Source organism: Echinops telfairi, unplaced genomic scaffold (genome assembly GCF_000313985.2).
Source record: "Echinops telfairi isolate 266 unplaced genomic scaffold, ASM31398v2 ScPeMD7_7423;HRSCAF=8461, whole genome shotgun sequence".
Classification (NCBI taxonomy): domain Eukaryota; kingdom Metazoa; phylum Chordata; class Mammalia; order Afrosoricida; family Tenrecidae; genus Echinops; species Echinops telfairi.
The window spans coordinates 307,924-319,054 of NW_022111323.1; the positions used below are offsets into that span (position 1 = coordinate 307,924).

Here is an 11,131-nt window from a genome sequence, read left to right on the forward strand (position 1 = left end):
ATATATATATAATTTTATATCTTATTATCTCTTTTAACCCCAACCTTAAGCCTTAGGTTCTTCAGTTTATCTCTGTTGCTTTTAGTAAGTCTGTGTCATTATCATTCCATTAGCATATAACCAAACCCAAGAGCTCCAAAGTTTACATAGTCTTAATTTATCTAATTAACAATGACACATTGTTGCTAGGTGCTATCTAATCAGTTCTGACCCATAACAAACCAATGAACAACATAACGAAACAATGCATGCTGCTGCACCATTCTTGCAATTGTTCCTATGCCTGAGGCCATCATTGCAGTCATGGTGTCAATCCATCTCTTTGAGGGCCTCGTTCTTTTTCACTGCCCAAGCATGCTATTCTTCTCTAAGAACTTGTCTCACCTGACAAAATGTCCAAAGTATGTAAGATGAACTCCTGCCACCCTTGCTGCTAAGGAACACTCTGGCTGTACTTCTTCCATAACAGATCAGTTTGTCCTTTTGGCAGTCCATGGTACTTTCAATATTCTTCTCTAACACTACAATTCAAATGCATCAATTCTTCTTTGGTCTTCTCTATTCAGTGTCCAACTTTCACAGGTATAAGATGCAATGGAAAATGCCATGATTTATGTCAGGCGCAACTTAGTCCTCAAAATAGTATCCTTGCTTTTTCAGTACTCTTAAGAGATCTTCAGATTTACTTACTACAATGTGTCCTTTGATCTCTTGAATGCTGCTTCCACAAGCATTGATTATGGATATCCATGAAAGACCAAATCCATGACAAATTCAACCTATTCTTCATTTATCATGAGGTTACCTATTTTTCTAGTTGTGAGGATTTTTGTTTTCTTTACATTGAGTCATAATCTATACTGAAGGCTGCAATCTTAGCAAATGCTTCATATTTTCCTCACTTGCAGCAAGCACAATTGTGTCATGTGCACAATTGTGTCATGTACAGATTGTTAACAAGCCTTCCTTCAATCCTGATACCATATTCTTCTTCATATAGTCTAGCTTCTCTCATGATTTGCTCAACATACAGATTGAACAAGTATGGTGAGAGGATGCAACCATGACACACACCTTTCCTGATTTTAAACCATACAATATGTCCTTGTTCTGTTCAAACAACTGCCTTTTGATCCATTTTCAATTTTCTCATGAGCACAATGAAGTATTATGGAACTTGTCTTGCCTGACAAAATGTCCAAAGTATGTAAGATGAACTCTTGCCATCTTCCCATTTTTGTCAAAGTTATCCACAGTTTATTATGGTTTACACAGTCGAATGCCTTTGCATAGTCAAAGAAACACAAGTAAACATAATTCTTGTTTTCTCTGCTTTGAGCCAAGATCCATCTGACATTAACAATGAAAACCCTTGTTCCATGTCTTCTTCTGATTTCTACCTGAACTTCTGGCAGTTCCCTGTCAATGTACTGCTGCAGCTGTTGTTGGATAATCTTAAGCAAAATATTACTTACATGCAATATCACTGATATTGTTCTATAGTTTGAGCATTCTTTTGGGTCACCTTTCTTTGGAATGGGCACAAATATGTATCACTTCCAGCCAATTGGCCAAGTAGCTGTCTTCAAAATTCCTTGCATAGAGGAATGCTTCCAGTGCTTCTTCAGCTGGCTAAAAACATTTCAATTGGGATTCCATCAATTCCTGGAGCCTTGTTTTTGGCTAATGCAATGGTGCCGCTTCAGCACCATTGGTTCTTACTCATGTGCTACTTCCTGAAATGGTGGACTGTAAACTAGTTCTTTTTGGTAGAGGGACTCTGTGTGTTCTTTCCATTTTCTCTTTGTGGTTCCTGCATCATTCAATATTTTTCCAAGTGTATCTTTCAAAATTTCAACTTGGCACTTGAATTCCTTCCGTTTCAGATATGCTGTGCATGTTCTTCCCTTGTGGTTCTCTAACTACAGGTCTTTGAAAATTTCATTATAATATGTGATTTTTTCTTCTCGAGCTGCCTTTTGAAATTTTCTATTCAACTCTTTGACTTCATCCTTTCCTGCCTTTGCTTTAGCTTCTCTATGATTAAGAGCAAGTTTCAGAGTCTCTTCTGACTGTCTCTTTGATCTTCTCTTTCTATCCTGTCTATTTTAATGACCTATTGCTTTCCTCGTGAATGGTGGTCATTCTGCTGATGCCTTATACCTGATCCCTTTGCCACCTTGTGATCGCACAGGCTGGTGAGCTTCTTCCATGTGGGCTTTTTTGCTTCTGAGCTAGATGGCCACTTGTTTACCTTCAAGCCTTTAAGACCCCTATACCTTTTGATAGCCGGGCACCATCAGCTTTCTTCGCCACATTTGCTTATGCACTGAGTACAAAATGATAAGACATTTTGTTCTTTGATGCCTGATAACTGATCCCTTCAGCACCTCGTGATCACACAGGCTGGTGTGTTCTTCCATGTGGGCTTTGTTGCTTCTGAGCTAGATAGCTGCTTGTTTACCTTCAAGCTTTTAAGACCCCAGACGCTAGACCCAAAGCCCATTTGTAGGCCACTGGATATCCCCTTGCAGAGGGGTCTCGGGGAAGAGATGAGCCAGTCAGGGTGCGATGTAGCAACGATGAAAAATACAACTTATCTCAAGTTCCTAAATTCTAGCCCCCTTCCCCCAAGCATGATCCGAATTCTACCTTGCAAGTAGACCAAAGGATGTACACTGGTACAGATAGGAACTGGAAACAGGGAATCCAGGGTGGATGATCCCTTCAGGACCAGTGGTAAGAGTGGAGATACTGGGAGTGTAGAGGGAGAGTGGGTTGGAAAGGGGGAACCGATTACAAGGTTCTACATGTGACCTCCTCCCTGGGGGATGGACAACAGAAAAGTGGGTGAAGAGATACGTCGGACAGGGTAAGATATGACAAAATAATAATTTATAAGTTATCAAGGGTTCATGAGGGAGGGGAAGCCGGGAGGCAGGGGAAAATGAGAACCTGATGCCAGGGGCTTAAGTGGAGAGCAATTGTTTTGAGAATGATGAGGGCAATGAATATACAAATATGCTTTACACAATTGATGTATGTATAGATTGTGATAAGAGTTGTATGAGCCCCTAATAAAACGATTTAAAAAAAAAGAATGGTGGTCCTACTGTCCTCCCATAGCTCCTCAGATCTTTAGTGTTCAATGCATCAAGATCATATTTTGACTCTTGCGGATTTGTTTCAATTTTATTCATCTTTATCCTGAACTTACATATGAGCAATTGGTGCTCGATTCCAGAGTCAGTCCCTGGCCTGGTTTTAGCTGCGGATATTGAGTTTATCCATCGTGGTTTCCCACAGATGTAGTCAACTTGATTTCTATGAACAAGTTGTTGGTTTTGGAAAATTCTCTCATGCATTCTTCAGTTCATTTCTATCACCAAGATCATATTTTCCAACTACTTGTTCTTCTTTGTTTCCAACTTATGCATTCCAATCACTAATAACTATCAATGCAACTTGATTGCATATTTGATCAATTACATACTGAAGTTGTTCATAGAATTCTTCAATTTCTTCCTCACCAGCTTTTGTGTTTGGTGCTGAAATTTGACTATTGGTTGTATTGATTAGATTTTCTTGAAGGTGGATAGATATAATCCTATCACAGACAGCATGATATACACCCCTGAGGAAACTTCCATTCAATTGCATCAAAGTTCTAACTGTAGTCAGATTGTTGCATCCCACTGATATCCTCTTACAACTGATTGGCAATTTCCATTATAAAGTTGATTACGGTAGGTAAGCCACATCATGGGGAATTAGCAGGTTTTAACTGCCAAACCACTGAGAATCCTAGCCCAGACCAGTTGACACAAAACCTAACTATCACCAGGTTAACATAGCAAAATTTTTTCTTTCATAGAGTTTGCATTCTAGAGGGTATTGTTGTTCGGTGGAGTCAAGTTGGTTTGAACTCATAATGATACTTTATATAGCAGAATAAAATGTTGCTTGCACACACTGTTATATCCACTTTGTCAGTTTTGCTCATTGAGGATCTTCATTTTTAAAAATTGAATCTCTACTTTATGAGACACAATGTCCTTCTCCAAGGATTGTTCTCTTCTGATAACATGTCCAAAATAAATGACACAAAGTATCACTATCCTTGATGCTAAGGAGTATTGTGACTGAATGTCTTCAAGACAGCTTTGTTCATTCTTCTGGTATATTCAGCATTTTTTTGGCAGCACCATAAGTTAAATGCGTTAATTTCTTAAGCTGAAATAACTGAAAAGAAAATTTAAGCCTTAAGTTACAATATTAAATGATTCCATGGGGAAAAACTCTTCTTTTCTTTTTTTTTGAGGGAAAAAATGTTTTCACTACGCTCTTCTTCTTCTTCTTCTTCTTCTTCTTCTTCTTCTTCTTCTTCTTTTTCTTCTTCTCAGAAATAGATCACCAGGTTGTTCTACTCAGTCTGTCTTATTTGGAAAGCTCTGCTGAAACCTGAACACATTGGGCGACTCTGCTGCTATTTGAAATACTGGTAGTGTAGCTTCCAGCATCACTACCACATATAAACCACAACGGTAAGACAGCTGACAGATGGTATCTTCAATCATCTCATACCTGTGTACAAACTGGACAATGAGTAAGCAAGATGAAAAAGAATTGATGAATTTTAAGCTATAGTGCTGGTTAAGAATATTGAGTATACCATTGACTGCCATAATAAACAAATTTGTCTTGGAAGAAGTCCAGTCAGAATGCTCCTTAGAAGCAAGGATGTTGGGACTTCATCTCACCTATTTTGGACATATTATTAGGAGGAAATGGTGCCTGTCAACAGACATTACACTTGGTAAAACAGAGGGTCCAAGAAAAAAGAAGAAAACCCTAAAGAAGATTCATTTACAATTACTGTAACAATAAGCCTAAGTAAAGAAATAACTGTGAGGATGTCACAAGGTCAGACAGTATTTTGCTCTTTGTTTATAGGGTCCCTATGGTAGCAAAACATTGTCAGAATGGGCTCCTCAGGTGAGAAAGTACTGAAAATGTCACTGAGGAGGAGCTGCTTTTTCAAAGTAGAATCAACCATAGTAATGTGGATGGAATAAAACCTGTGAGAGTAAAGCCTTCAGGATCTTCATTTGCTGATGGGATACAACTCAAAATAAGAAGGAACAGCTGTAAAAATCTACTAATAATTGGAGCTTGGAATGTACAAGTATGAATCTAGGAAAATTGAAAGTCATCAAAACTGAAATGGAACACATAAAGGTTGATATTTTAGGTGTTAGTCAGCTGAAATAGATTGATATTGGCCATTTTGAATCAGAGAATCATATGGTTTACTATGCCTGAAATTACACAATCCAGAGGAATTTGTAGTAAAAAATGACATATCAAGATCTATCTTGAAGTACAGTGCTGTCTGTGATAGATACTACTTATCCTATCATTAGGATAATATCGATCCTGTCACAGTGAGAGAATTATCTATCTGCCTTCAAGGAAATTCAATCAATACAACTATTATTCAAATTTATGCTCAAACAACTAAAGCTGGTGACAAAGAAATTGAATAATTCTACCAATGTCTTCAGTCTAATTTATCAAATGTGCAATCAAGATACATTGATAATTATTGGTGATTGGAATGCAAAAATTGGAAACAAAGAAAGAAGGAACAGAACAGTCTTACTGCAAAGCAGAAACACAGCCTGTCTCATTGTGTCCTCGGTCCAAGCAATTGCTTCTTAGAAAGTCGGCGGGGTGGGGGGGTTGTTTTGTTTTACAAAATGACCATGTACAGGAGCAAACACAGACATCAGAGATATACATTAACATGACAGAACAACAGAGACCATACGGATCCAAACCTGGAAACAAAAGGACCTTTCAGCACTTTGTAGATTTGAATTCAATGAGCCTTTCCTGTCTGTTGGTGGTTATGTCTTTGATCATGATTACTACAGAGATAATTTCTACTGTCAGTTATTTGATTACCAAGAGTGCTTCCCTCTACCTCCCCATATTGTAAGTCCAATGATGTGCAGTGTAAAGTCACTGAGAGTGACTGTAGCAATTCACAGTAGAGGAAAAGGAATAATTTTTTTTTAATGAAAGGAGGATCAAGATTTACTGTCGGTGGGTCTTCGTCAGGGTCTAAATTGAAATCAGACGAGTTGCAGATTATCCAGAAATAATTAACCCAGATCAAAACTAAAATTGTCTTCTGGCTAGGGTATGTGGGAAAGATTGAGAAGCAGCGGAAGGTGGAGGCAGAAGCTCAGAAGATATAATTCGAAGAGTATAGTGCTGATCCAACATGAATGTGTGTCAGTGAATGCAGATCAGTCTACAGAGGAGGCTGCTGAAGAACGGCCAGATCCGGATGGTGAAGACATGAGAGAGAGAAGGACTTCTATGATGATGGAGGTCATGAGCTGTTTTTACAGATAAAATGATGTGAAGTGATTGATATGTGACATCATGAAAGCTGAAAGCAGCAAAGAGAAAACTGTAACAACCCTCAGGAATGTGAAAGGCTCTTTCTTACTGGGTAGCAGCATCTTTGGTTCAATTTATATAAAAACCCAAATAAATAAAATGGGCAGCATTGTTTAAATTTAGAAATTCCACATTTTCCTTTGTTCTAAGCTGTATAATTGTCAGGTTTTTATGGTTTAGATTGTAAATGTGTCTTACTCCCAGCTAATTGTTTGTTTGGGTTTGTTTTTATCTCTTGAAAGTCATAAAATTGAAGGAAAGACATTTATGAATGGTAAGGGAAACACTATATACAAATGTCTATTTGTAAAAGCTATTTATTTGATTATCACGTGTGGTAGTTGCATAATTTCATGTCAACTTGATTAACAGAATGAAGTGGTAGAGTCTAACTGACAATCTTCCTCCTGGGAGGTGGGAAACACTCTCTCTCTGTCTGTTTCACCTTTTTGTTGACAAGCCACATGGAGCTACACTGATGGCATCCAGAGCCCTGATGTGTCCACTGCCATTGGATCCACAGGACGTTCCACCCACCGGCCTGTGATCTTCCTGCATTTGGCATCATTGCACGTGCTGTATGAGTCAGAAGAGAAATGTTTAGACTATACCAGACATTGAACTTATGGACTTGATCTGGATGGGTCTGGGATGTCTTCTCAATATTCAATTGCTCTCTGATATAAAGCTCTCTAATACACTGAAAGACTAAAACAAACAAACAAGCATAGATCCAGGAATGGCTTTTGGGTTCACACCAAATCCCAGCTCCAACTTAAGTAAAATTAGTTCTTACAGCTTGACACTTCTTTATATTCTTCTACAGTAAGGGAACACAGAGGAGACGAGTACTATAGCAAAATGTGGTGAAGAAATTAGATGGTGCCCGGCTATCATATAAAATAGTGCCTGCTGTCCTAAAGGCTTGTCTCCTAACAAGCAGCCATCTAAGTGAGATCTCAACTAAGTCAACATGGAAGAAGCCACTGACTGATTGTGAAGCATACAATCCAAAGTTGAAGGGAGGGATTAGTATCCGAGCATAATGCCTGAAAATCTGGTTTGCAGAAGGCTATGGATGACAATGGGCCCCAAGACTCACTGCTGAAACGATGCAGAAAATAAGCCGTTGGTGACCTCCCACTATCCACAATTGAGGGATAGGAGGAAAGTGGTCACTAAAGGGAGAGCATTGATAAGTTGAGTATAGAAGGTCAAAGGCAGAAACCTGACTTGCATAGTTAAGACTTGTCAACAGAATCCCCCTAGGATGCATGCTGAACCTGATCTTGTTACTAAAATCTTATGTCTTCAGGGGTTGTTTGGTTTGGTTTGTTTTTTGATTGTACATATTAGGGGCTATCTCAGGAGTGTTGTATCATTGGGAGTCACCCTCCTGAAGTTGTGGTACTTGGTTTTTTATTTTGGGGCGGATGAGAACCAGGAATGATGAACCTACAGAGTCAGCAAGTGGAATAAGGGTTTTTGTGGGGACAGAGACACAGGTGGTGGTGAGAGGAAGGGGTAATGACATCAAGGAGTCCATATAGAGAAAAATAATGTTTGGAAACTTATTATGGTAGCAAATGTACAATTCTACTGGACACAATTGAAATATGGGATGATTGGATTTATGTATTAAGCCCAATTAATAATAATTCAGAAAAAGAATTTCTGCTGGTACAAAGAGAACCCTGGTGGTGTAGTGGTTACATGCTGGGCTGCTTACCACCAGCCACTCCAGGAAGAAGGTCGAGATTTTCTATTCCCATAAAGAGTTATAGTCTGAAACACAGGGGCAGTTCTACTCTGTCCTATAAGTCACTGAGTTAGAATCATATTTATGTCAGTGAGATTTTTTGGTTTTGATTTACTATGGGTGACAAGTTTGATGAAGAGGTATGGCACGGGATAGCTTAATGATGCTCCAGTTTGATTCTTCATAAAGATAGAATTCATATCTTTCATGCACATATAAAAGGCAAAAAAAAAGCCTTTCACCATATTTCTCTCACTTGGGTGATAAAATGCAGCATCTGAAAACCTGAACTTGACTTGTAATCTTCTCAATTAACTGTGTATCACAAATATGCTTGATTATTTGGAAGAAACCCAGTGCCATGTTTAATAGGAGGAATTTCAAGTGTATGAATATTCTAACCATTGATCTTTTGAAATGTTACTCATTACTTTTCAGTTTTGTCTTCTTTAATTGTTTGGTTGCTTGTGGGGAGGTATTGTCTTCAAATAATGAAGTTGGACCAGAAGAGAGAAGGCACTAGAAGATATAATTGGTTTGAGAATCATTTCTATAAAGGTAGCATTGTGTGTATGATCCTGCTTTATTTAATTACCAGGAGTGTTTGTTGTGTTTTTCATTGCCAACACAGTGCTTGGATGAAATTATTGGCTTAATGGATTGCAGTTCTGAGCTGGATGGGAGAGGCCTCTCTGCATGACCTTCTTGCTTATTTTTAATCTCTCAGAGGACTTGAGGATAAGGATCACAGAATTGCAATAGGTTTTTAAATGATCCATTGAACTGCAAGTTCAGTGGCCAATTTAAAGCAGAGACCTATATGCTTCATGCTCAAGACACTTAAAAAAAAAGTACCTTTCCCACTCTGTTCCTCCTAATTCTATTTTTATTCACTTGCCTTTCTTTTTATATTTGAAGATTGTTGATGGTTGAAACTACATCTCATGCAGATATCCCCATAATATTAACCTGTAAAGTATCTTTCAAAGAAATGTGGGATCCCAATTCCAAACACTGACTTAACAACAAACATATATAAAAACTGTGTAAAGTGGGAACCTCCTTAGTGTATGCATGTCTGCATGTGCACATACATACAATATGATATGGGGTGTTCAAACTGGATTTTATATAAATATATAAATGTACATATATGTTGTGTGTAAATACATGATTTTATCAATAAAATGTGGTTTTATTGGTTAAAAAGAGAATATATCTGAAAAATAAGTTTTGAAAACCCTGTCATGAAAAATATTACAAAATCAGATATCTTCTCAGTCAAAAATATAATCACTTCTTCTCTCAATTTCAATAATCCATTTAAATGTTGCCTTCTTGAGAGCCATCTTACCTCTGCATGTATAATAACCTTTTATAATTGGAGTCCTTTGCAAAGGTTTGAAAACAAATGACTATTAAGGGAACAGCTTTTAATGAAGTCAATGAGCTTGATCATATTGTAATCACATCTTGATATTTTTCTAGCTACAAGTATCCCAGGATGGATCACATAGTAAGAGTAAAAATATGTTCATTGCTTTAATGTTTACTGTAAATTCAACATTGCTCTAGTACTGTCTGTAAAACTACAAAGCATTTTTTCCTTTCACATTTTTAATGTGAATTCCTTTCACATTAAAATGTGAAAAAGTCATTGACTTAAAGATGTACATATACAGTACATATATATATATCTTCCCCTCCTGTGTACTAATCCAAAGAGTGAAAAGACAATAATTTCTCATGTATGCTTCCTTAATATGTAATATCTTGCATATTAACAATAGCTATGCCATGTTAGAAATATCAGTTGTTTCATGTAACTGAATTTCAAACTTTGGCCTGCCTTTAACTCACTGTGATCCATTCAATTCCAACTCATAGTGTCCCTATAGGACAGAGTAGAACTGCCCCTGTGGGTTTCCCAGATTATAAATCTTTATGGGAGTAGAAAGCCAGGTGGCAAGCTGTTGGGAGTGGTAGTTACCAATTTCAGAATTTTGGGGGAACGGTATCATTCAATCAAGGCATTTTCTGAATTTCATCTTCATACTTTTTCCCACGAACTATCTGACACTTTGATAGCAGTAGGTAACACGAGATCTCCAATCACATTAGTTTTGTTCGTTTTTTCAATTAAGTAAAAAAAAAAGAAAAAACACCAAAGAGTTAATATTGATTAAATAGACTATTATTATAAATAAGTGTCAATATACTATGATCTTATGAGAAGACACTTCAAAAATGTTGTTGAAAAAAATCATTATCTTTCTTATTTTATTGAGCTCTAATTAACATATCATACAATTCAATAGTTTAATCATCTCAAGAAGTGTTGTGCAACCATCATCACAGTCAACTTTGGTACCATTTCTTCATTTTTGTATCCTTTCATTTTTGACTCCCCATTTCCCCTAGCCTCCACTTCAATTATTAGTGAACCTTCCCCAGGCAACCCAACTATTGTCTTTATAAATCCACAACCTGGTTTCACTATATGGATAAATGTACAAAACAATAGCAATAAACAAACAAGGACTCAGTAATACCACCATATGAAACAGAAAAGACGTCAATCTAAGAGAAAGCAGAGATTATATATATATATATATATATATATATATTAATAACTTATTTTATTGGGGGCTCATACAACTCTTATCACAATCCATACATCCTTCCATTGTGTCAAGCACATTTGTACATATGTTGTCCTCATCATTCTCACAATTGCTTTCTACTTGCTTCTCCTCATTTATCTCTTCCCTCCCCTTCACCCTCCCTCCCTCACGAGCCCTTAATAGTTTATGAATTATGATTATTTTTTCATGTCTTTCACTGTCCGATGTCTCCCTTTACCCCCTTGTTTGTTGTCCATCCCCCTGGGAGGGGGTTATA

At 37.3% G+C, this 11,131-nt stretch overlaps 1 protein-coding gene and 1 pseudogene across 1 annotated transcript in view; both read left to right on the plus strand.

Moving 5' to 3' along the window:
• ZC3H12B (zinc finger CCCH-type containing 12B) overlaps window positions 1-11,131 on the plus strand; it is a 383,060-nt gene that overhangs the window by 27,171 nt on the left and 344,758 nt on the right. The gene's annotated exons all lie outside the window — the stretch shown is intronic.
• LOC101645801 lies at window positions 5,760-6,428 on the plus strand (annotated as a pseudogene).